General features: G+C 35.1%; 1 protein-coding gene across 3 annotated transcripts in view; it reads right to left on the bottom strand.

The window, feature by feature from the left end:
- Window positions 1-26,309, bottom strand: part of LOC110374150 (brain tumor protein) — a 443,804-nt gene that overhangs the window by 313,016 nt on the left and 104,479 nt on the right. For all 3 annotated transcript variants that reach the window (XM_021331739.3, XM_049841244.2, XM_049841245.2), the window contains exon 2: window positions 14,030-14,052. The gene's annotated coding sequence lies outside the window, so the exon portion shown is untranslated. The remainder of the gene's footprint in view (window positions 1-14,029; window positions 14,053-26,309) is intronic.

Below are 26,309 nucleotides of genomic sequence, written 5' to 3'. Positions count from 1 at the left end.
AAACAAGGTTTTAAGTTTTAAAAGTAGAACGTAAATATTCTTCGCTGAGCGAGATTTTAATAAAACATGATCAGTATGTTCTCTTTGAGCTCGTTTTGAAGTAATCAGTACTTATGTGCATTGCATAGTAGCTTGATGGTAAGTTGAGCGTATTAGGTTAACGATCGAAATAAAGCAGTATGCTAGTATTTCCAAGCAAACTTGCGCATAATAAGTAAACCAGATTTTTCAATTTTTAAAAGTATAATATCTTTCCTTGGATTTTAAAGAGCGATACAATAATTTCTCGTTTATTAAAAGGCAACGAGCGTCCAATAAAACAATTGACATGCAAATAAATTTCAATAACGCTTGAAAGTTATTTTTAAAATTCGAATACGAGTTCATAATTCAAATTTATCGACACTTTAATGAGAAAACATGGCTGCTCTATGCATAATAAATTCTTAGCAATAAGCGCCACCTAGCGGTTTAAAGTTGAGCCAATAGTGGTGGCAAGCGTTCAGGAAGACTGGTCATCAATTATTCTATTTTCAAAGCACGTGTACTGGGTGTTTTAAGTTCTAGAATTAAATTGCTTGTTTCCTGTTGACGATGTGTACTGTCTAGGGATGTCACAGTAAAAAAAATGCGTTGCTCACAAATGAGGTTAGTATGCATGAAGTTTGTTGCTCGTAAAAAATAGCTATGGAGCTAAATAATGATAAACTGCTTCTTTTGTTTCTTCATTTGTACTGTCTTTGAAAGTATGTTTGATCATGTAAACGATAGGTTGCACCATTTAACTGTAGCGATGACCAACGGGCCGCAATTTCACAGCTGGTCATGGTTTGGTCATTGCAAAAGAAGCTTTAAAAAGATAACGATGATGACGACTAATATTAGTGAGTTTTGTAACATACATAACTCCAAAAGCCAAAAAGAAAGATGGAAACCTTTAAAAATATAGGACATATGTGTGTATTTTGTGAATGTAGTGGCAACATAGTTTCCTTGATACGGCGTCATACGTGAACTGTACTGATTTCCCTAAGGCTGCTGGAATCAGACTTAGCTTTCTGCATGTGATTGCACTTTTATTTCAGTTTCTGAAAATGTGGACTGAAAATCTGGTTCTTAATGGATTATAGGTATTGAATTTTGGAAAGATCTACCAAAATATGTACGATTATTTTTATGTTTTGGTACCCATTTTCTGTATGAAATGTTTTTGTTTTTGTGTTATTTTTATGTTTGTATCTTTGTTAAAAATGCGTTCTTTAATTGTCGAGAAAAAAAAAATCCGTAAAGAAAAAAAAAACATATTTTCTTTTACTCTAATGTAGGTATACAAACGTGATTAAAAATCCTTTATTGAACTTGACCTACATTTCACAGTAACTCGAAAGTATTTGTGCTTTTATTCACGAAAAATCGCATTTTTCAATTATATTAGTTGTAACAAACTAGCTGTTTCCCGCGGTTTCATCTACTTACATACAACGTTACTTTTGCATTTACATTATTAGAAATAAAAAAAACGCCAAAAAAAATTTCAGAACTCTGTCCAACAAAGTAACCTCAAAAACAATTGCTAAAGGTCTATAAATATAACCCGGTGAGTTTATAAAGGACCTAATCCAATATCTTGGGAAACACGCCAACACGCCTGTTGCATTATTTATACTAGTACAAACTTATTGGAAACAGGGCGACAGCGTGTTATGGCTTCGGAAAATTCTACGGGAAATATCGTGGTCTCACTAATTGTTTAAGGTTGCAAGTTGAAGGGGGAAGTATTAAGTTTGGTGGCTTTTAGAACCTTGTCATTTTAAGCGAGTAGAAGGATTTGCGTCATGCATTTGTTTTGACGTATAGGAGAAGAGAGCAAGTGAATCCGCATCAAGATAAAAAGTAGCCTTTGTCCTTTTTCAGGCCTTAAATAGATTATATCTGTTAAATAATATTAAATGAAATTGGGTAATTTCATTTCATTTTAGTTAGTAGTGCCGGCGTGTAAACGCAACAGACAAACAGAGTTACTTTTACACATTTACGCTTAATATTAGTAAGGATAAAGAGTATGTTAGAATTATTTGTTTATAAGGAAAAAGCAAAAAATAATAAATTTTCTAAAAATATTTTTCGTTACAGAAAAGCTTACTATATAATTTGAACATACGGAAAATACCCCAAAAATTTTCCACACACAAATAAAAATAGAACAACACACCAAACATCAGTTCTATTTACTAAAATCACTGATATACTAAAACTAGTAGAATTCTAAGTTTTCTCAACCCAACACGAGATCCCTTCTTCCACGTTCATGCACCTTTTCATAACGCAAGAGTATTTCCACTTGACTGGAGTCAGCCTTGCCCAACCCTTATCACGACTTCTATTCTCAGATGTACTGGGCTAGAAATGTGACCTGATATTTTTACTAATATTGTAAAAGCGAAAGGAACTGTCTGTTTGTAGATATAGCTTTCATTTCAAAACTTATGTGATTTGATTGAGATTTGGTACATACACAGATAAATCTAGGTTAGGCTGTCATTTGAACTTTAGTTACTAATTTACATTGGGCAGTCGTACCGTGCAGTCAGAAGCCAGTAAGTCTGATAACCAGTTTTACCAAGGGGTATTGGGTTGCCTGGGTAACTGGGTTGAGGAGGTTAGATAGACTCGTTATAAAAGACTGTTATTTGGCTACACCCGTTTAGACTGGAAGCCTAGTCCAACATAGTTGGGAAAGTTTAGAGCTTCAGAAGGGATATTAGACATATTTTATCCGCGTGTAAAAAGTTGTTCCATCGGGATTCATCCATCCATCCATCCATTTATTTTCTTTATATTTTTTTTTGTAGCTGCTTGAGCAATAGGTATGGGTAAGGTGTGTACTAGCTAACATGATTACATGTTTACTTGCTTTTTTTATACAAATTTATGTGTATAATTTTGAGTGATATTTTTATTTATTTTTTTTTTGTATACGGTTCTTCAAACCATACAGACAGAATTGTGTTGCTGGGGAGTTTGTTCCACCACTTCTTCTTCCCAGCAAAAACACATAGGAAGTGGTGAAGGGCGGGCGTTTTGGGGGCTGTCTTTTGTAGATTTGACGTTCAAAAAGTGCTGATTTTCAGCTTACTTTGAATAAATGACTTTTGATTTTGATTTTGGATGCTAATAGAACCGAGGAAAATAGCTAGAAGTTTAATTAAACAACTCTTATGCAAAATTATCTAAAAATAAACATTACTACCACTAATTTGTACAAACAGAAATTCATAATTTCCACATGAAGTTGCACTCAATGAAGCACTCAAACATTGCCGTATAGAAACATTATAACTGAGGGGAACAAGTCAGTTTAAAACTTAATAAAAGCTTAGTTTAGCGTCCCTATTAACTGTAACTCGACGGACATAGTACACAAAGAGGTTAGGGTGAGGTTGCATTGGCAAAAGAATAAAGGCGAGCGATTTAGAAGCGATTTTCCTAGGTATACTTCAATAACTGGTTTCCATCATCAGGTTTACCACATACCGCGGGGTTAACTTCGCACATATGGATAAAAAGTGGCATATAGCTTCTCTCTATCAATTAACTATCTATTGTTAAAAGAAGAAAAAAGTCCAAATCGCTCGAGTAGTTTCTGAGATTAGCCCGTTGAGGTAAACTAAAAAGGTTTGTAATATAATATAGTACAGAAAACGGTATGTAAAAGTCAACCAATATATTCAGGAACTCTTTAATAATGCAATATAGAGCAAGATGATACATATGACTGTTTAACATTTTACAATGTTTCAGCGGAACATACTCGTACGAGTAACTTACATAGTATTAAAATTAACTACACCCAAAACTACCTTCTCATTTGACAGTTTAAAATAGTAATTTGGAGATTTTATTGCGTATTCGGGCTTGTTCGTCCGTTACGTACATTGCCATCAATTTAACTTAATTTAAAAGCACTTAATTATCCTGAATGGCATGTTTGCGTTGCATACATAATGATAATGACAGCTTGTTATTTCAACCGCATCATAATATATAATGCATACATTTTCGTTAATCATATTATGGTCGTGCGCGTGTCTGTTTACCGATATGTATGGTTATGTTATTATATCTATGGTACTATAGATTCTGTAGTATAACACATGTTACAGTTATTGACATTGTAACAAATAAATAAGTACCTATGTACCTTTATTTAATAACCAGACATACATAGATTAATGTTCCTGCCTCAGTAATTTACTAGTAAATATTTGTATTTTTTTGTACAAAATGCATGGTTGCAATATTACCTTCTGTTCAACCAAACCGAACAACAAAAAAATATAATATAATTTGTGGAAGTCGTTCCGAAGCTTATATTTATAATAATTGCTTTTTTGTATTAATAGATGACGAACACTAGATGACAAACGCTAGGTTTACATTTTAAAGACACACGAAGTTTATGATGATAAATAAAGTTTTTGTACTATTCTACAAAGAAAATCGCTACCGCCCCCGCTCCGCTTACTACAGATATCTAACCCTATACCCTCGCAACAATTGCATTTAGAAACCCATTTTGTGTAATACAGCTCTTTGTTATTTGCATAGAAATTTTCACCAAAGCTTCAGATTATAATACCGTTTCCCAGTTACCTTATTTAATACACGTAACTGACTTTTCAGAAAAGTGCTTTCATTAAGAGCACACTGCAAACTTTCAGTCGGCCGATAGTTTGTTTGGGCTTATGAATTGGTATGCAAATGATGATTAGGATGATGAAGATTTGTTTAAAAAAAAATGTCAACTTTGACGATCTTCACGGCGCAATGGTTACCGTGCCGGAGAGTTCGGTCGACATTTGTGCGATGAGCATTCTTGTTGGCCGTGATCTGGGTGTTATAATTACGTATTTATACTCGTAACTACGTATATATGTAGCTATATGTAGTTTATCATTTGTGTTAGCACCCATAACACAAGTTAATTAATAACTTACCATGGGGCTAACCGACCGTGTGTGAAAAGGTGTCCCGATATTTATTTATTAACAATTGAACTATCGGCCGACTTTTTAGTCTTTAGTCTGCTGTCACTCTTTTTCAGAAAAGTGCTTTCATTAACGCTAGATGCTTTTTCTTTGTGGATGGGGCATTTCATGCATTGTTGGGTTGCTTTCTTGTTAACCCCTTCACAGTTAGCTGATTAAGCTACAAAAGGGTTAAAATGGAAATGTTTTTATTTAATAATTTGGGTGGTTATTGTGATTAAAGTGTTAGTTGAATGTTTAAATGAGGTTGAGGAAAATCATAACCCAGTTCCTAATTAGTTTATTTTTACGTAACACTTCAAAATCACGCCAGACTGTACCCCTTGCAGAGACGTTAAATAAAAAGCTGCGACTTTTTACTTAAATTTTTCTCTTATGTTATCGGTTCGTTTGTTGAGATTTTTCACCTAGACGTTATTTTTTAAGTATTTATTTATTTAATGCTTCTGCACATTTTGTACAAGGGAGGACTTTTGTTGACATTGCAAGATTACAAAATTATGAGACATCAATATTTATCTACAACTCCCTAGTAATAATTTTATAAAAATTACAATGTTTTTGAAGTTTAAAAGGCACAGCAAAAACCTTTGTTAGCCATACCTTTTGAGTCCGGAACTCTTTGCTAGTAAACTATGTACGAAGTTAGTTCTTCACAAGTTTTTTACTTGAAAAACTTATTTCTTGGAGAATTTATTGAGTGAAGAAAATGTAATAGAAAGTGTTCACTGTAAATAAGGTAAGAAGACACTATGAGAGATTAGACGGTTATTAGTATTAAAAGTATAGGGGGAAAGGATTTATTTATGTGTATTTTGGAACACCTCATTTAAAATTTAATATTAGTAGATACTTTAATTACCGGGCTTTCGATATTATTTTTTGGTAAAATATCCCTTCCTAAAAATAAAATATAGAATTTCATTGCATTTGATAGATGCCAAAAAAAATATATCACAAAAAACATCGATAAAACTATTTCACATCACTAGTAAAATTTCCTAAAACTCAGCATTATTTAATCATCTAAATTGTCCTTACACCTGTTGACCCTACTGAAGGGAAGTCAATCTCCATAGAATGTTTTCATTAAACTTTCTTAATTTATCTATCCATCGAGGGAGGGTGGCGTTCCAAAATTATTTTGTTCTTAATAAAAGGGCCTTCTTTCGGATATTTTAAAACTTGACTTTTTTGCGTTACAGACTTATTCTTATAACTTGTGTTTCAGATTGATATACCTAAAAGGTATAGCTTTGACGTCATTTAAATATACATATGTTGATAACATCAGAAGTAGATAATTATCAAAACCATCAGCTACCTAGCCTTTTTACAGCTATGTTCGACTTTCAGTCCAACCAGATGCCGCTGAGTACCAGTGTTTTGTACCATGAGCGACTGCCTATCCAAACCCCTCAACCCAGTTATCCCGGCAACCCAAAATGACAGCCGGGACCTATCAATTTATCATGACTTTAAAAAACGGAGAAACTCATCATAACATAGATGTCTTAGAGAACCTTATGATTGATCCATGTGGCTGCTACTTAGCCACTCAATCAAAATAAAGCCACTCAGTAATAATAGAAGCTTCTACAGCTTATCATAAGCTGAACTAATTTCAATATTATACCAATTTTCATTAGCGGCGGTTTCAAGCACTTAACACGTCACAACTTTGTCTAAACCTGTCAAGTACCACGGTTGCGGTTAGACGTACGTATGAAATCTCGACAAGGACCAACTTCCTTACATAGGTAGTAAGATATGTACTGTACATAGAGTTTATGTATTAAGCTCGGCTTATGTATATAAACGTTATTAATGCCTTTAGGAAACACGCGTGCTTGAACGGTTGTCTAGCATGTATCAATATAGGGATGGGATATGTTGCCAAAATATGTATCGATATTTTTGAGTTTGATTAAACTATTTTGTGCTTTTTAAAATACTAACTGGTGATTATACTTTTGGTCTGGATGCAATTTAAATTATAAATAGAAAATAAAATTGCAAAGTTTTAACCGCCTTTTCATATTTTAAATTCTTGCAAAATACTTTGTAAGTTAGTGCTGCCAAATGGCATTTACAGTAACTGTTGTATAACCTTCAAGTTAATAGTTTATAGAAATAGTTAAAGCTGAGGTAATTTGCATCAAGTGTGAAATGTTAACGGGTCAAAATAAGACTTGAGTAGTGGATAAAAGATTTATTAAATTCCGCTGAATCATTAGTTAACTGCATTGCAGTGAAAAATAGTTGTTAAAAAAATAGTTGTTAGTTTTAACGCGCGATTATTTCGTATACATGTTGCAGCAAAAAATACGAATGTAAAATTATTTGTAGTGTTTTAAGTACTCTTAACGAATTATATTTATGATATTGTTTTCGATTTGATAAATACTTATATGCTTGTTATATTGGCTAGGGCAAAGAAAAGTTTCAGGAAAATCATTCGCGGCAGTCACCAGTGGGTTGAGAAGGTCAAAAAAACACTTAAAAACACTGATAAGCTACATCTAGCAAGACTGGAAGCCTACCCCAAAATAGTCGAGAAAATTTTTCATCGACATCGATATTATGCACAACGTCCCATCACTAAACTCCCGAGTCTTCGCCCGGGGTTATACCGACACTAGATGCACTGGCTTTCTACCTATGTACACTATTGCACCTCTAGGTTTACCTGAAAACCGGGATCACTGTCGGTTGACTAAGCAAAGTTCGTATAATGTTGGCAACATTAACATTTATAGTGAGATAATATACCAGAAGCTTACTGGTATAGGTAGGTACTTATAAAATTATTATCGTATTTTGTTTTAATTTTATACAATAATTCAAATAAGCTAGCAAGCGCAGCGTAGGACGACCACCAAGAAGGTGGACAGACGACTTTATAAAGGTCGCCGAAAGTCGCTGGATGCAGGTCGCCTCCAACAGGTATCTGTGGAGATCTAAGGAGGAGGCCTATGTTCAGCAGTGGACGTCCTGTAGCTGAGATGATGATGATGAATTCAAATAAAATAATAAAGAAATAAAAGAACATAATTGCTTATCCCAAATAAATTGAGACAAAATATAGATCAAAGATTATCAATAGGATCACCATTAGAAACTCAATATCCAAAAATTGTTCCCATTAGCAACCTTGACGGCACAACCCTCATTACGGTACAAAGGTACCCCATAAATATTTATATACGCCATCAAAAACAGGTGTTAAAAATGTCACAGAACAAAGCACTTCATTAGTCGGTCCGTCCTGTGCAAACTTGTAAACGGAAGATGCAATTTACATGAATAAATAAACAAATTATCTGTCTGTACGTCCGAACTCGGGTTTGTTCAACAGGTGCTCTTAATTTCGTATCTAAATAAAATTTTATGTTGCATGTACTTTAACTGTTGGTGACTAAATAAGGACGGGCAATTTTGCAGAGATTAATATGCAAACATATTTTGTTGTGAAAAAATCTAGACTTAATTGTTTGATTTAGAATACAGATTTTTTGTTATTGTGACAAGTATTAATCGAATATATGTTAGCAGAAGATATTTGGATAACATGTCCTATTCATTACTTTCTGTGACCCAACGGTATAAAATGGTACACGCAAATCTTCAACGCAACTTTTTATTACAAGTAGGCTCTTTAACGTAATATGCATCATCATCTCCCAAGTTAAATCATTGCTTAAACCTCAACAAACACACAATTTCTTTACAAACACCATAATTCTTAACAAATTGCCAACCATTTCTATTGCAAGCGATGACAAATGAAATCACGACAATTACACTTCCCTTATAATGTGGCTGTTCAAAAGAAAATTCTTTGCTCCCAAACATTCATTGTACCGTTTTAAAATCGCGTCTTTTTGACAAAAGAGAAACATAGAGAAAGGAATGATGAACGGAGATGCCATAACGCAGGTAGGTCAGGCGCCTTCTTCTAGGTCAAATACGTACGGTGGGCATGCAAAAAACGATCAGTTGTGACTGATCGAACTAGCGAGTCAACGATTTTGGTATTTAAAAAAATGGGCGGTTTCTAAAGAAGACGTATGAGGGCAGAGACAGTAACGTTCCTCGTCCCCGTACACTCGCATTTTGGCGCGCTACTTTCTTGGGAGATTTCCCGTTATGGCATCTCCGCTAGTCATTTTGTTCTCCATGAAACACAAAGACATTTGAAAACGCCCCTCAAATTTCGAGCAAAATTCGACAACTGAACTGAAATTTATCTTCATACCTCTCACTGATAAAGGGAGAACCCTTTGAAGTGGTTATTCAGTAATATTCAGCTTCAATTTATTTCAAAAGAATAAGTTTTTGAATATGAACAAGCAGACTGAACTGAAAATAATTACTTAATTTTTGAATAATTACAGACGACGCGTATTTTGAGCGACGCTAAAACAAATTTGCGATTCAAATATGAATAGAAATTCGTGTACATACATATGAAATCTAATAAACAAGCTGAAATAGGTTGGCTTCAGATGTTAATTTCATTTAAAACAACGATATTTCAGCTCGAACGTAAATTCGACAATTTATATGGAAATTAACTGAGAAACTACACAGTTAAATATATATTTTATTTAGCAAACGATTTAAGAAATGATAGCTAGTATATGTTTTGAATGTCGAAGATAAAAATACAATGGGAGATAATTTATTTATTTTTATCATGTCTGTTATTTTGTCAGAGGTTAACTTTCCTTTAAAAGTGAAAAATGTCGGTGACTTTCAGAGTCTAGACAAGACACTGAAAAAATCTTTTGAAATTCTAGTTCACTTCGCATTTTGACGCTATATTTTTTTTTATAATTAGAAGAAAACTATATTTTTGTAGTAAAAACTTTGACTTAATTATGAAGGTTTCTTTTATAATGAAAAAGGTTAAAATTGTGTCTTTACCTGTTGAATTTAACGTCGTCTAGTTAAGAAGATAAGTATTTAGATAGCACACGTATGAAATTATGATTAAATCGTATTATTGTAAAAAAAACTTGTTTAGTAAATGTAATTAACATTCGTTAATGAAAGTAGAATTAAGTTTAGTAACACAGAATAATTTTAGAAATTAATTAGAAAAGTCAACTGGACAATCTGCTTGTGTGAAACGACGCTCTTCTTCGTATCAATAATGTTTATTTACACACTCATATTTTTAGTGTAGATCTCATTACATAAAGTTACTGCTTTGTAGTCCGCAATTCTGATTAGCTGGCCATTTGAACAGTATATTGTACAATGTTCATTTTTTTTAACTATTGAAAAAGCAGTAGAAGCCAACATGGGACCAGGAAAGCTTCTGTACAAAATCTATTGACCAAATGCGCAAGGAGTCAAAGCTAACCAGGTTAAGGACAAGTGATTAAGCAAAAACACGAGTGAAATATGATATATTATATCAACTATATGTGTCATCCGATTGCAACAAAATGAAACCAGACATCCACAAATTAAATAAAGCATAACATCGCAAACAGATTTTCAGATAATCACGAGAACCAATGAATGGCCACTCGCCCGACAAAATGTCATTTCAATTCAACGTTCGAATGCAATGACATTAACGAGAGTTCTCGAGTGGTCACGACTCCGTATGAAAAAGACGATCCCTCACAGTTATTTTAAAAGATTATTTTTATCGAACAAATTCTTTTTGGACAGAGATTTTTGATCTGACTTTTATTTTTTGAAAAATTCTTTTCTATCTGGAATTTTGGGTTGTGTAATAGTCACTAAAGTATTTGAAAGCATTAACCCTTTTTTATAATCATCTCCCGAGCCTCTTCCCAATTATATTGGGGTCGGCTTCCAGTCTAACCGGATTCAGCTGAGTACCCGTGCTTTACAAGGAGCGACTGCCTATCTGACCTCCTCAACCCAGTTACCCGGGCAACCCTAGCAACCCTCAACCCAGTAAGACTGGTGTCAGACTTACTGGCTTCTGACTACCCGTACTATAAAGTACTTAACCCTTATTTTTGTACATTCGATTCTTAATGTCAATGACCATAAAAGTTTTAACTACCAACAGTATGTCAATCAAACGACCTTCAATCTCAAATCTATTCTTACTATCCAGATCTAAACTTAGCCTTTTTCAAACCATAAAAGATTTATCAGCAAGCCTGTCCACTCATCTGTCTCAATAAAAGAATAAACCGGCCAAGTGCGAGTCGGACTCGCGCACCGAGGGTTCCGTACAAATCCTGTATAGATAAAAAGTGAGTCTCGCGCCAACCGCAACTTTCCTCATAGATAGGTTTTGACTGCCATTGTGGGATCGATAGCAAAGATCAGATATAGTTATGGGAACTCCTTTACAATTTATAACGTAACCTTGTGTTGGAGCTTATTTTATTTTAGGTGATGAGAATTCACTCCTAATGGGATCTTTTGTTTTTGAGGGATTAATCACCTAACGAGCCCCAGTTTCAGGTTTTTTTCGAAACTGCCGGACGACTTGTAACTGTCGAATTGTAACAACGACTGCTAGAGAGTAGGATTCGGGGCTGCTGGCTTTATGTTTCTAGAGCCTTGACAAAAGTGTAATTCTGTCCCTTTCTTTGTTTTATAAAGTCGGCTTTATTTTATTTTGTAGCATTTTACAAACAAATCCAACTTCAAACATATAAAAAAGCAACAAGAAAACAAAAGCAAGAAAGAAATTAAAAAGATGTTAGGTGCATCGGTCTAGAAGTCGTTGTCTAGAGGATGCACCTATATTTATTTAACCACCGAGATCTAGACCGATGCACATAAACAGTTTTCTTGTTGTTTTTAGAAGTTGTTTTTTTTTTTGTAAAAAGTTTTTATTTTTAACTTTTGTGAAAAGTTCTCGTCAATACGAATAATATAAGCCCAAACACGACGTTACTAAATCATACCGTTGAGGAGTTCTCTCGACTTTCTCACGTCTCCATCATCAAGAAAGCTCTAAACCTTCACTGTTTGATAGTATCACCAGACATACATCTGAGAATCAAGTTGTAATCCTATGCATGCCTACAATTTCTGATAGTTGCCCTCGATTTCTCAGGATTTCCATCATCAGATCCTGACCTGATGACAATGGAAATAAACGGCGAGTATACTCTTTTACTACAAAGAAATGATTTCTCAAATCCGTCAAACTTGGTCGTTTAAATTCCCCATTGAAATGAGGAAAATATTTGATTTGATTTGATAATATTTTAATATTTTATGTAACTTCAAATTTATCATTTTCGCAATTTTTCCTTTATCTGTACTATATAACGTTGCTTCTTGCCGAATTTCAAGATTCTGAGTTCACGGGAAGTACCTTGTAGGTTTTGATTCCCTAGCGTGTGACGGAAATTCGTCTAAGGTGTCGGTATAACTGCTGTATCTTTTGATCGCGTTAACTTAGAAGTTTGATTTTTTCACTGCCTAAAGGGACAATAGACCTAGGTATTTGGTATAAATTTCAATTTGATACCTTTATTCGTTCGTGAGAAATAAGGTAGTAAGTTTCATTTTATTAAAATATTTTTTTTTACATTATATAACTAAAAAAATGAGATTTTCGTAATTTTTCCTACATTTGCATTATATGACAATGCTTCATGCCAAATTTCAAGACTCTGAGTTTACGGGAAGTATCCTGTAGGTTTTGATTCCTTTGCGAGTGTCGAAAATTTGTTGAAAATATCGACATAATCGGCTGTATCTTTTGATTGGCTTGGCTTAGAAGTTTGATATTTTCACAGCTTAAAGGGGCAATAGACCTGAGTACTTCTTGTGAATTTCAGCTTGATACGTTCACGCGTTCTTGAGATAAAGGGTCTTGACAGACAGACAGACAGACAGACAGACAGACAGACAGACAGACAGACAGACGGACAACAAAGTGATCCTATAAGGGTTCCGTTTTTTCCTTTTGAGGTACGGAACCCTAAAAATCAGTGACGTAATCGCCAAATTGGCTCTAAGAGTCTCTTAATCCTGGTATCGATCAGGCATTGTGCTCGAGACTCGGAGATTCGTTCAATACATGGAGAACAAAATGACTAGCGGAGGTGTCATAACGGAAAATCCTAGTAGCGAGCTAAAACGCGTATGACATTATTGTATTCGTCCTTATACGCCTATTCTGAACCCGATATTTTTTTGGAATACCAAAAATCGTTGACAGATGTCTTAGGGGCCGTTCAAACAGACCGGCTCAGAGAGCATCGGCGCGCATTTTTCTTTTCACACAGACCTTCAACGTGCTAAGAATTTGCTCTTCTCTCCGAGCCTTATTATCTGAACGGACCCTTAAAGAACCCGAACGCCTCGTTAGTCCACTCTTAACATATCGTTTACGTAACATATACTAATACCTTATAACCTACCCATGTATACAGATTAAAGAGCTTTGACTTTGACTTTGACGTTTTCGTCATGCCCACCGTATGTATTTGACCTGAAAGAAAGCTTCTGACCTACCCGCATTGTGGCATCTCCGCTCATCTTCCCTTGCTCCGTGGTTCAATAAGAGACTGGAAGCTGAGATGAAAGGGCTTGGAGATGGCAATATTCTTCTGACATGCGATAGTGAGGGTGCTCGAGCAAGGACGAATCGCTTTATGTAAGGCTTTTTGAAAATTGTTGTCGTTGATTTAAATTGTTTAGCAAAGTGGCTACTGGATGCTTTGAGTGATCGTATTAGCGAGTAGAAATAAAATTTTGGTCAAAAAATTGGGCCTTGCCATTCAACTGGCAATGCAATATAAGTGTAGCTTCTTGGAATTTTATGAATTAAGATAAAAATATTTAACTCAAGGATCGAAAACTTTGGCCAGTTATAAAAATAGCTGACTAAAATACTTCAAAACGCAATTCTTCTGAGTAGTAATCCCAAATTATATAAGGGTGACTTATTATCTGGAATACCTTCGGCAAATCTTCATAAAACTTTTCCGCGTGACGTCACAAGTCCTTAGGAAACATACCTTAATATTCTCGAGCCGAAAATCTGAAACCAAAATAGAAAAGCCATTAAAATTATGAACGTGACTTTGACCAAAAAAGTGTATTTAATGACGTCAACCGTTTAATGCTTATGCTGTTGCGAGTTAACGTAATATACAGGTTAACAGAAATGGACAATAGGTCAACTCCTCGCAAATATTAAAAACACAGTTACAGTTACTGCCTTTTTATCGTCCTACTGCTGAGCACAGGCCTCCTCTTACGCGGAGAAGGATTGAGCGCAGTAATAAAAACAATATATACACCTATCTTTAAAGTTACAAAAAAGCCAGCCAATACCAGTCGGACTCGCTCCTGAAGGAATTTAAACTCTAGCTGCCATGGTTCGTGAGATACAAGCCAAATGATAGACAGACGTAGAGATGGCGGAATATTAATAATAAGGGGTCTCGTTTTCACCCTTTAGGTACAGAACTCTTACAACTTACAACGTCTCACCTTTACTAAGAACCAAACCAGTTTTATTACTCCCATAATTGGCCTTTATGACCAATCCTTCTGGTCTAACCTATTTAGTGACAAAACACATCAGACTCGGTCATTTATCATGGTGACAGATCATTTCAGGCTCTCTGAAGATCCAGAATGACAAATGTTACGGTCAGGTAAAAAGGTCCCATGTTTCTTAAATTTTACTTAACTGTTTCCTGATGATGGCCAAAAGGGCCTAAGTATTTTCCTTAAATGGCCGTTTAGTGTGACGTTTAGTCCTTTATTTTGTAATGTTTTTATAATGAACTTTGTTTAGCGTTTTCCCGACCACATTGGGGACCATCCTATCTATATAACCACATGCAGCTGAGTAATAATGATTTACCTAGTTAACCTACTCAAACATCTACATGGGCGACCCCAAACCCTTTGGTAAAATTAGTTATCAGACTTTTTAGCTTCTGACTACCCATAACTAGTGACAAACATAGCTAATAAGCTAATACGCTCATTTGAAACTGCCTTCAAGACGCAGTATACACCTGCATATATAACATAAATGGCATATATGCAGGTAAAATCATCAGAATCTTATAAAAAAAAACAAAACAATAGGCGAGTAGATTTCAGTTCAAACTATAGCAATAAAAAGTATTCTTGACTTAAAAGACACCCCTATGAGTGAGAATAACAGGAATTTTCTTTGTTGTTTCCTTAGCAAGGAATGTAATAACTTGTGCGTGTGTGACAAGGCGCTAAAAGATTTTTTCAGGAAAAGCATTACGCAGTTCTGTCGCAATGCGTGCTTTCTGCTACACAAACAGTGCATGGACACTTTCAGTAGAAAATGGAGATTTATGAAAGGATTACAGTGTAAATTATTACGTGATAAGTAAAGAGCATTTAATCATGAAGCCGTATTAAAACAATAAAATGGCAATTAAAACTGCCATTACTGTAAAAGTTATGTTGCCTATCATATAAAGGTCCTTTTGTAAAATCTAAAAAAGGACATTAAAGACAGCGAAAAAGTTCAAAAATTAAATCTATACTAATATTATAAAGCTGAAGAGTTTATTTGTTTGAACGCGTTAATCTCAGGAACCAGTGGTCCGATTTGAAAATTTCTTTCAGTGTTAGATAGCCCATTTATCGAGGAGGGCTATAGGCTACTTTTTATCTCGGCACGGTAAGAAGTTCCCGGGATGCGGGTGAAACCGCTGGCAGAAGCTAGTAAGAATATATTAATTTAAAGTTCCTCCTCCAATAACCTAAAACTAAAACTGAATCAACTTCACAAAAAAGAACTCGAAGATGCCATTTTGGTAGACCCCCAAAAAGTTGACCGAAAAGGGAAAAATCTCCGCGAACTAGATCAAAGATCTGTCACATGAGATCCGCTTGGAGCCCACATTTTGATTGACGTGGTCGCGAGATAACCTGGACCCTTCCCGCATATATATTACCTCGTCAGACCTTACTTTGTAGCATTCAAATGATGTATTCACATTCGGATTGGGGAACCGTCTTAATTTGCAAGTTTTGGGGTCTGTTTTGAAATATAATTTCGAACGTACATATGTACTTTTGAAAGTAAAAAGTCCCCTATTTTAGCAGCGTCTTAAGGAGAATCTTCTCTAGTATTTCATCCTGCTCGATGGTAAATCTTATTTTAATCGGTTTGGCCGTTTTAGAATGAAAGAGTTACCAACTAAAAAAATACCATCAAATACCTATATACCTATACCTGCGAATATTGAGGAACACCAACAGCAAACCTTTGGAAAAATCATCATTTTCCCCATAAAATACACAGTTACCTAAATATTTTTAGTACATACTTGCATTCTTAATTCAAATATTTACCGTTCATAAAGTAAATAAGTATACAAAGCAACTGTTACAAAAATAACAGAACATTTTTCATTTAAAACGAAAATTACAAACACAATAGCATTTCTCATCTTCCTTCTAAAATAAAGTAAAAACAGTAAACGCGAAAGAATTAATACACGCGTTATTTCCTTCACCCAGTAAACCATAATAATTCCCAATTCTGTGTACAAAGGGCACATTATCTAAGGGCCATTTAAAAAGAAAGCAGTCCACAGAGCACAAAAATACTAGCGGAGATGTCATAAGAATAAAGTAGCGAGAAAAATGCGGGTGTTCGAGGGGCGAGGAACGTTGCAAGCTCGGCCCTTACACACCTTCTATGAAAACCGCCCATTATTTTCAAAATGAAATCACCAATCAATCAAGACTATACAATTTTAGACATAATGGTTTTGATTGAATAAATGCTTTATTAATGCAAATCCTTACAAAGTGCTTAATATCTAGCAGGTTTACAATTTAATGAAGGCACACAAATCTTGAGACCCCTAAACCAGGAATGCTTGTGACTTAGGAGCCAGTGTGCTACTGTCACTTGGACACTATAAAATCCTTAATATGAAACGAGCTGGTTGCCTGATATTACAGATAGGATTTGACAAGGAACCCGAACGTTTCGTTTGTCTTACTAACTGATCACACCCGCTTGACCTACAAGAAGGCGCTTGACCTACCTAATAATATCTCCGGTATTATTCCTTCCTCCGTGGAGACACCCCACTAAATTCACTTTCTTTCGCAATAAGGGAAAGCCCTATTGTTGTAAGGTGGGAATGAGTATCTGACGTTAAGAGTTTTTGGTGGCAACATCCTGGATTATTATTTTTATTTCTTTTGATTAATGGAGTTGAATAAAGGGCATTTGTTTGTATTATGTATTTACTTTTTGAATGTTTTATTGCGATTGTGGTATTAACAGTGCGTGTATTTTTCAATTAAATTCTTAAGATTTAAAATGTCATTATTTACTTTAATTATTTTTTTCTCTTTTGCAATAAAAAAAGCAATATAATTCAGATAATAATTTTAAAAAATTACAATTCGTTTAACTCAAATCAAAAAGAATACTTAAAAAACAAGCCATACACATAGATACAAAATCCTCTATTATCTGTAAATAAAAATTACCAATATTTTTTCCTAGTTACCACGTTACAAAACACAAGAGCCGTTCATTCAATTTTTGCCCCTCGAAAGCTTTCAATGCTTCGATCGCTGCTAACAAAAGAAAGTAAATACTGGACCTGAACACTTCATATCTAATCCTGAACGACATTCAATTTACATTTTCAATCTTTTTTTCTTCTTCTTTCTAGAATTTTCTAGTGTTTGGCCGATGTCCTTGTTCAAATATGGAACTGGGCGTCCTAGTCGTTCTATATTTAAATAGGTTTTTATCGCTTTTCTTTTGTTTTTTCAAATTGAAAAACATGAGATATTCTCATTAGTATTTTGTGCCATTACTGCATCGTAATATAACTTTGTGTGATTTGAAACGAAATTGTTATTTATCCACTAAAACTTGAGATATCAATTTAAATCGTCCATTATCAGTAATGGCTCCTATCATATAGTACCTAAACTAATTACTAGGGTTAATACTATCGCGATTACAACACGTACCAAGCAATTGTGGCTGGATCCTTGAGCGCCATTCACTCGATCTCAGTTACTCAGATTGCCGCTGTTTCGAAATACCTAACGGGGCCAAGTACGCTTCCTTTCGACCAATCTATTCATAGATACGGTTCATGTAAATGTGCTTTACCAATACTTGTAATTGTAGCCGAAATACCTGTTCCGAAAAGTTGGGACAATGGTGGGTTTTTTTTACAAAAGAACAATGTTAATTTGTGGGTGATGTAATAATCCAGACATATCCGCCATGACAGCTGTTCTTAGGAGTTCAGCTAGCTGTGCAGGACATAGTGCACAAGCATTTGCACAGACACAGGTGCGCTCTCTATTCTTTCAGACTCATAGCCTGATGGGACGATAATCTGACACGATCGGAGAGAGATCAGACGCAGGACCGACATTTATGTGCTCTCCGTTGCATGTACGCTCTGATTTCTATCAATACTACAGTTTTTATCATAGGTAAGTAGATAATGGATGTAGATACATGTCTTAACATGCTATTGCCTTTTATATGAGGACCAAATCCAAAAATAGTGCTTTACAATCCATGGAGTAAAACACTACCTACTATGCTTTTACATATCAATATAGAACCACATCTCCATAGCAACTGAAAACGATCCGATACTCTTTGCAGTCCGAAAGCTTTTCAATTGCGCATTGATAGAAATCATTGAATATTCGTATCCAGTGAAGCGATTATCCAATACGTGAAGTCCAATTAGTTGGACATGACACTTGTGATTGAGTCACTCGGTCCCAGGATTACTGATAACTGGATAACCATTGGACGTTACAGTGAGTATTACACAAACGACAATTGGGATGTTAATCAAAGAAATGTATCAGTTCAAGCAGCAAATGTAATGCTAATGTTGGGGTCACTATGTTGGGGTCGGCTTCCAGGCTTACAGGACGCAGCTGAGTACCAGTGTTTGACAAGGAGCGACTGCCCTATCTGACCTCCTCAACCCAGTTGTACGGGCAATCCGATAACCCATGGTAAGACTCGTCGGACCTTCATGCTTCTGACTTTGCTGTTGTCGATAGTGAGGAAAAATTGTGATAGAGGTCCTCATGGCTAAGTAAGAGCCGCATGGAAAGATCGATTAAAAAGGAGGCGCGGTTGGTCCATGGTTTGGTCCATCTTGACGTGCCCAGACTTATTTTCACATCACGAGTTCTCGTGTTTAAGAAGGCATGGCAGCCATTTGAACATCTTTGGCAGTTGTTACGGGTAGCAAAGTTAAAAGAGGACCTTGATATGAAAGGGGTTTTTATCTAACCTTACTTAACATGTAAAAACCATTATGGTATTTGCTGAGCCAAGACACAAAACATTTACTACAGTGATGTAAAGCCAATGCTTCTAATAGCTCGTAACGAATCACTTAAGGTCATTTTATACTTACAAGCACATGCAAGTAGCTGTGATTGATGCCAGCATAATATCATTGATGCCAATATAATGTCAGGTTAGCAATCACAATGCAATTTGAACATTAATGGGTTAAGGTGACTAGAATGCTCGCTGGTTAGTGTAACCACACACTACAGACAAAAGAGTCGGCCGACTGTTGATGCGATGGTTGGAAAAACTATTTTTTTATCTAAACTAAAATATTATAAAGAAGAAAAATCTGAATCTGTTTTTTTGTATTGGAAAAACTGGAAAACTAACCGATTTGAAAAAAAATTTCAATGACGGAAAGCTACACTCTTCTTGAGTAACATAGGTTATATTTTATCCCAGTACGCGCAGTAGTTTCCACGGGACGCGGGTAAAATATAAAATCGTGAATTCAGTCAAAGTTTTCTGTCGTTTTGATACCGGCTAAATACCTGATCTTTATAACCTGATCGCACATTATAAAGATTCATATTCATACTGATTTATGAGCCCAAACAAACTATCGGCCGACTAAATGTTAGTAGTGTGCGCATATTCTTAGTGCAACTAATTCTAGAATGCAATTTCTTTAATAAGAATGTTATTATTATTTTAATGTTGGTAGTTTGAATAATACTTTGATTATAGTAGGCGGAGTACTGAAATTAGCTTTTAATGATTTGGTGATTGCAAGTTAGTTCTCGTAAAACTCGGTCAATAAAACGGTGTCTTAAAAAAGTATCTGCTTTAGTACTGGGTATAAACCATCGTCCCTAACAAAGTTGTTATTCTAAACCTATAATATTATTTTATTGATTCCACAATTAATATGAGATAGGCTCATCGTAACATCCAGAACATTCCACCTTTATACGACATGTACATAGATACAATAAACTTTTGTAAATAGGGTGATCTTATCCCAAAAGGATTTAGTCAGGGAATTGACGTTACTTTACTTTAGGCTTAGAAATACCTTTTACGTGTCAAATAGTGGGCTATAGAGATTCTTGGAATGGGAGACGTCTTAGAAAGTCTTGGTACTATGTTAACATTATTTTAAAGCTACATACTTACTTGAAAATATGTAGAAGATGTTATCCTTATCTACTAATAATGCGAAAGTATTCTGTTTATCCATCGCACGTGCACGCCAAAACGAATGATATGATTTTAGTGCTCAGATAGTTAAAAGCCTGAAAAAGAACAAGCCTCGGAACGCGCATAAAACTCGGGAAACAACCCTGATCCGAACCCGAACTTCGTATTTTTTAAACCTTCCCTGAACCTCTAATAACATTTCAAAACCAAAATAAGCCAAATCGGTCCAGCGATTCTGAAGTTTTAGTCAGACTAACGAATAGCAATTTATTTTTATATTTAAGATTAATGATTTAGCATTGAAATAATGGCATTATCCGATATATTTGCCATATCACACACTTTTATTTACATTTTCCACGTCCATACGCAAGCGACTCTATAATTCATCGTATTCAATTTTCATTCGTGGAGCGATTTCATTCACTGATACCGATGATTGATTTAGCTCCCGTCTCGATTCCTATTAGTAGTTTTATCGTTCATTCGTTCGTTCGTTTCGAAATTTGAATGTTTGAATGCTTCGAATAAGATTACCGTTTCGTATCAATTGTAGACTTTTGCGTTTAAAGGTCCATTTATTAGGTGTATTTTAATAATTTTATTTCAGTTAATATTTAAAAATTATATGTATTTATAATTCATTATTAATATTATTATATTATACAATTGGGTAATAGATAATAATCATTTAGTTTCAATTACCTACAAAAATTTTACTTTAATTTTTTTTTTTATATGCTTTTCAGGTACCTTTTAAATTGGGTGTATTAAAATTAATCGTTTAAATCTATACGAATATTATAAAGCTGAAGACTCTATTTAAAAAGGTCAATCTCTGGAGCTACAGGATGGCTTTGGAAAAAGAATCATTTATCGAGAAAGGCTACATGCCTCCAATATCACTAAAACCTCTATTCCATATGAACAACATTGAGGAAAAATCCCAAAAATATTCCCGACGACCCTGAAAATAAAAACCTAAAACAACTCAAGTAAGTATCAGATCCATCAAATCACAAATTGGGCTGTCCAGAAAAAACCAGTTCGGTCCAGAATTTTAAACAGAATCAAACGAGTATCAAGAATGTTGTATACTGTTCCCTTTCGTTTTCTATACAATCTTGGTCCTTTCCCTTTTATTTGCAACCGGTTTACTCTTGCGCGTGTCTCAAGTGTGCCTTGTATGTAGTGATTTGAAGAATTCCTTTTTTGAATTTGAAATTATTCGGTAGACATTGATCCTGGTTTGAAAAAAGTATGCATGTGATGCTATGGTGCTCTGATTAAATTCGGTATTGAGTGAAGAACTGAACAAGGTTATATAACATAAGGAAAAAAGTAAAATAAAGTAGTAAATAAGGGTAAAAAATAAAAGTGCAGGACAGTTACAATTACTTTTTATTAATACTAGTGCTTCTGAAACATTTTAACAGCTTATTAATATCGAAATTAAAGGAAAAATAAATTACTTTCAATGCAAAGGTGAGTAAGTTTGTTAAGAGGTATTTTAGTGCTAAAACGATGGAACTGATTGACATATTTTGATATAGAGATACATGGTGCCATTTTAACAGATATAAATATATTTTATTCAGCTTGAAGGACGTAAATCCCCAGATGAAAGCAATGCAACGACAATCTTTTTTCCTACATACGTTACGTTACATACGTTATACATAGAACTAATTAAATAGAGTAATCGTTGTACTGCCCAAAATCACTATTACCTACAGACGACATCACATACAAAATCTATTTAATCATAACACCTTAAAAAAATGGCCTACAATTCACCTGTCATGTCACCGATTACTACATGACTCACACAGACACACAACGTTTGCATGTGTGCGTTACGGAACGCGGTTCAAGAATGCGCCCCATCCCGTCTTACCAGCGCGACGAGGTTCACTGGTCCTTGTGAACTGATGCAAATATTGCACTTTTAACGTCATGCGTACTAAATTTTGTTGTGGGGTAAGTATGAAAATGGGGTGATGTAAAAAAATGTTGTTATGTCATCAGTAAGTATTTTACTGTCGGTCAATGTCATTTGGGTGGCAGAAAGTGTGTGTATAGGATAGGAATTCGAATGTTGAATATATCCTTCTGTATAGGAATAATACCCATATGTTTTTCTCCGAACCAGAGAGTGTCATGGTAATAATCTTAGTGATAGTAAGCCCTAATACACACTAACCGATTTTCTGATTTTTGTCGCTTGGAATGTGTCACGCGGGGAAAAACGTAGTGGAAAATCAGCTAGTGTGAAAGAGCTGTAGGCTGTATATTTGCAATTATTTTTGTTTACAATGAAGTGTGTTGTCACAATAGAACGTTAGACTTTAACTAAAGCGTAATTTAGTCAAAACTTTAGCACAGATTACTGAATAGTTATGGTGCTCCCACATTGCCGTTATAAAATGTTTGTAAACATTTTATAGCACCAAAACATTTACTAACAAATGTTAACAATTGTTGCACTTTGTTAGAAACTGTTACATGTTATAAGTGCTCCTACACTGATGGAAAATGTTTAAACATTTTATAACATCTAGTATTGGCTCGCAGTTTGGTTTCGCCTTCTGAGGGCCGAGGACGTCTACACGAAAATGGAAGAAGATTTCATCTAACCCCCACCGCACCGCACCGCCTATCCCGCCATCACCCTTATAAAATGTTTACAAACAAAAGATAACACATGTTTTATTTTGTTATAATTTGTTTTGTTATAAAATGTTTACTAACATTACTAAACATTTTCTAACATGAAAATTTATTTGTGATTAAATGTTTGCTAACGAATGTTTACTAACGTTATTAAACATTTTCTAAAGCTTTGGTTTCCTGGGAAAGCGGTGCCGACATATAGCGGCCGTAATATTACGGAGGCAAATAGACGGTCGTCTTTACGGTGATGACATGTGGAAAGTTCCACGGCCGTTTTAACACACCGTCATAAACTTTTTGCTAGTTGTATTATACTTACTAACCTGTTTTATTTAATATTTCTCAAATTTCACGACACCAATTCTGTTTTAGTTGACTTTTTCTATAATTTTTACTTTTTATATTATATATTGCTTCGTAGTTACGAACGAAATCTATTAAAATTTCGTCGTCCTCGCTGCTCCAAGAGTTGGAACTCATTTTTGACGTTGTTCCGAAAAAAAAAAACACAAATACGTATTAAAAAAGCTTCACCGCTTTCAATAAAACGTTCACCAAACTATCTGACACCGTCAAGACGGCCGTCATGCAAATAGCGGCACCGCTTTTTGAAGTTACGGCATCAGTTACCGCTCTCTAGGAAACCGCCCCATTTTGTTTACATAGACAACGTTCTCGCGACGTTATTCACCGCTGTATTACGGCCGCTATGTGACGGCACCGCTTTCCTAGGAAACCCAAGCTTTACGGCAATGTGGGAGCACCATAACTTTAGTAACACTTATAAGAAGCCAATAAAACTGTATGCTACTGCATAAAGAATTTTAAACCTTTAAACTTTTACCAGAGAAGTGAAGAAAAAAATTGAACAGATAAATTCAAAAAACTACTAAAACTTTCCCCCGTCAATTTCCCAACAAAAGCCCAGAGGAGAAATATATTTTTATTTCATGAAGGCGCGAATGTTTCACCAATACAATAACTGTCAGAATCAATTGATAACTTTACGGGATTTTCGTAATCTCACAATATTTTTTATGATCCACATTGGTTCAAAGCTAGTTTATAGGGAGATTTTGAACCAAGAAAATCTTTTGAATAAAACATATTTACAATGTTTCTATCTGTTTATAAGGTATTTTTATGGGAAATCATCAAATGAACCTTTCCGCTGTGGGTTAGCAGCGTGAGGCAGTGTCAGACTCTTACTGACTAAAACCCGTCATGTCCTTTCTTAAGCCTTTTATGTACCAGGGCCGCGTTAACTCTTTCGAACAATCCCGCAGCCCGGCAACTGTGGTATAGAAGGGTTTCAGAATATCATTGTAAAGATTACGTAAAGTCATATTCAGCCTTTTTTATTTTCATAGAACATGCCACAAATCTCTTCTCATACAGAGAAGGAATGAGAGTTAATCACCACGCTTGCTCAACTCGGATTGGTGTTTTCAGATTTCTAAGTTCAAGATTCTATGTCCTTTACCAAAAACAAGTTTATATTAGGACACATTCTTAACTTATAGCAAGATAGTACGGTATTATCTAACTAAATTAGTATTACAGACACGTTTTTCGCCTATATTCTTGAAAAACTGGCTTCTAAGTACCTGCCTTAATATTTCAATGCCACTATTCTCATAGTAAGAAGAGTTATAGTGGGTTTTGATCCGATAAACTGTGTGTTTTTTTCCCTCGAAACTGGGAGATTAATGCTACGATTTCACGGGATTTTACCTTGTATAATTCTGAGTGATTTTTTGTACGTTTCTTTCTTTCGAAATGTTGGAATTTCTTTGCGCGATTTAGCCACGTTTTATGGGCAGAATAGCCAGTGTTATTGAAGGTGATTTTATATTTTTACTTTTTGGAGGTTTAGTTTGGAATTTCAAATAAAATATTAAATAAATACTTAGACTGCCGCTATCTCATCTTTGAAGGTCATGCCAATATATATTTTCAAGATACCTATATTGCTGCATTTATTTTCGTTGACGTTTCTCCAACAGAAACATTTAATCAAGTTTAGGTTTGAACAAATTGACATGTACTCCTTGATTGAAAGGCACCTCGTTTATATGTTGTTTTTAGAAATGCTTACTTTAAAGCACCGTGTGATTTTTATATCTACATATTTGATTATGATTATGTTTACTTATTCCCTTTTGCGAAAACTAGCAAGCACAAATACTTTCTTCTCCCATTCTTTCTGAAATCAAAACACATGTAACACACAGCTAATCATCATTACAACTCCAAACCCTCATTATAATTTCCATAGCAAGCTTATACCCATAATCACCCATACCCATGGCTCTCGAATCCATTGTTTGTGACTCAATGCGTAGTTCATCGACATCGGTTCAGCTTTATTCATGTAATTACCTTCACATACAGCCCGATAGTTCGTTCACTTCATTCGATCGTTGAATGAATTGTGAATGTTTGTCATTAGGTATGACAATCTAATCGACTTTGTATGAGAAATATTCAATTGTTTGGAACTTAGAGCTCGGATTCACTAAGACGCCATGGCGACGTCGCCAGCAGCCCAAGTCTGGCTACTTCTGGCATCTAAAGGTCGCCAAGTAGAGTGGCCATGGCGTCTCGACAGTCAATTGTTTACGTCGTCGCTGAAGAAATCGCACACTGACTGGCGACCAGACTGGCGACTAAGTGAGGGAGGTGCACTTTACTGTGTAAATTATAGTGGCAACCGTGGCAACGTTGCCGAGCTGCCAGAGTAGCCAGAAGCCACGTAGGGAACTGTAGCTCGTGGCCACGCTTCCAATTTGGCGACGTTTCCAAGCATACATTTCAATATTAACTGCTTGGATACGTAGCCGGCGACGTCGCCATTGCCGTCCTAATGAGGCAGAGTTCTTAATAAGTGGGATATTCAATTGTTTTGAACTTAAAGAACAGTTTTGACGGGCGTTAACAGTGTATAGAAAATCATGTACACAGGCCAACATCTGTTAATTTTTACCAATCGAATATTAACCTTCCACTATTGTAATAAAGTTGAAAATTTATTGGTTAATTTTGACAGATCAACCTACCTCAGTTTGATGTGCTGTCGTTTGTATTTATGGTTTCATTCATCATTT

This window comes from Helicoverpa armigera, chromosome 19 (genome assembly GCF_030705265.1).
Source record: "Helicoverpa armigera isolate CAAS_96S chromosome 19, ASM3070526v1, whole genome shotgun sequence".
NCBI classification, from domain to species: Eukaryota; Metazoa; Arthropoda; class Insecta; order Lepidoptera; family Noctuidae; genus Helicoverpa; species Helicoverpa armigera.
Note: the sequence above shows the minus strand (reverse complement) of the source record. Positions and strands in the feature narration are given on the sequence as shown.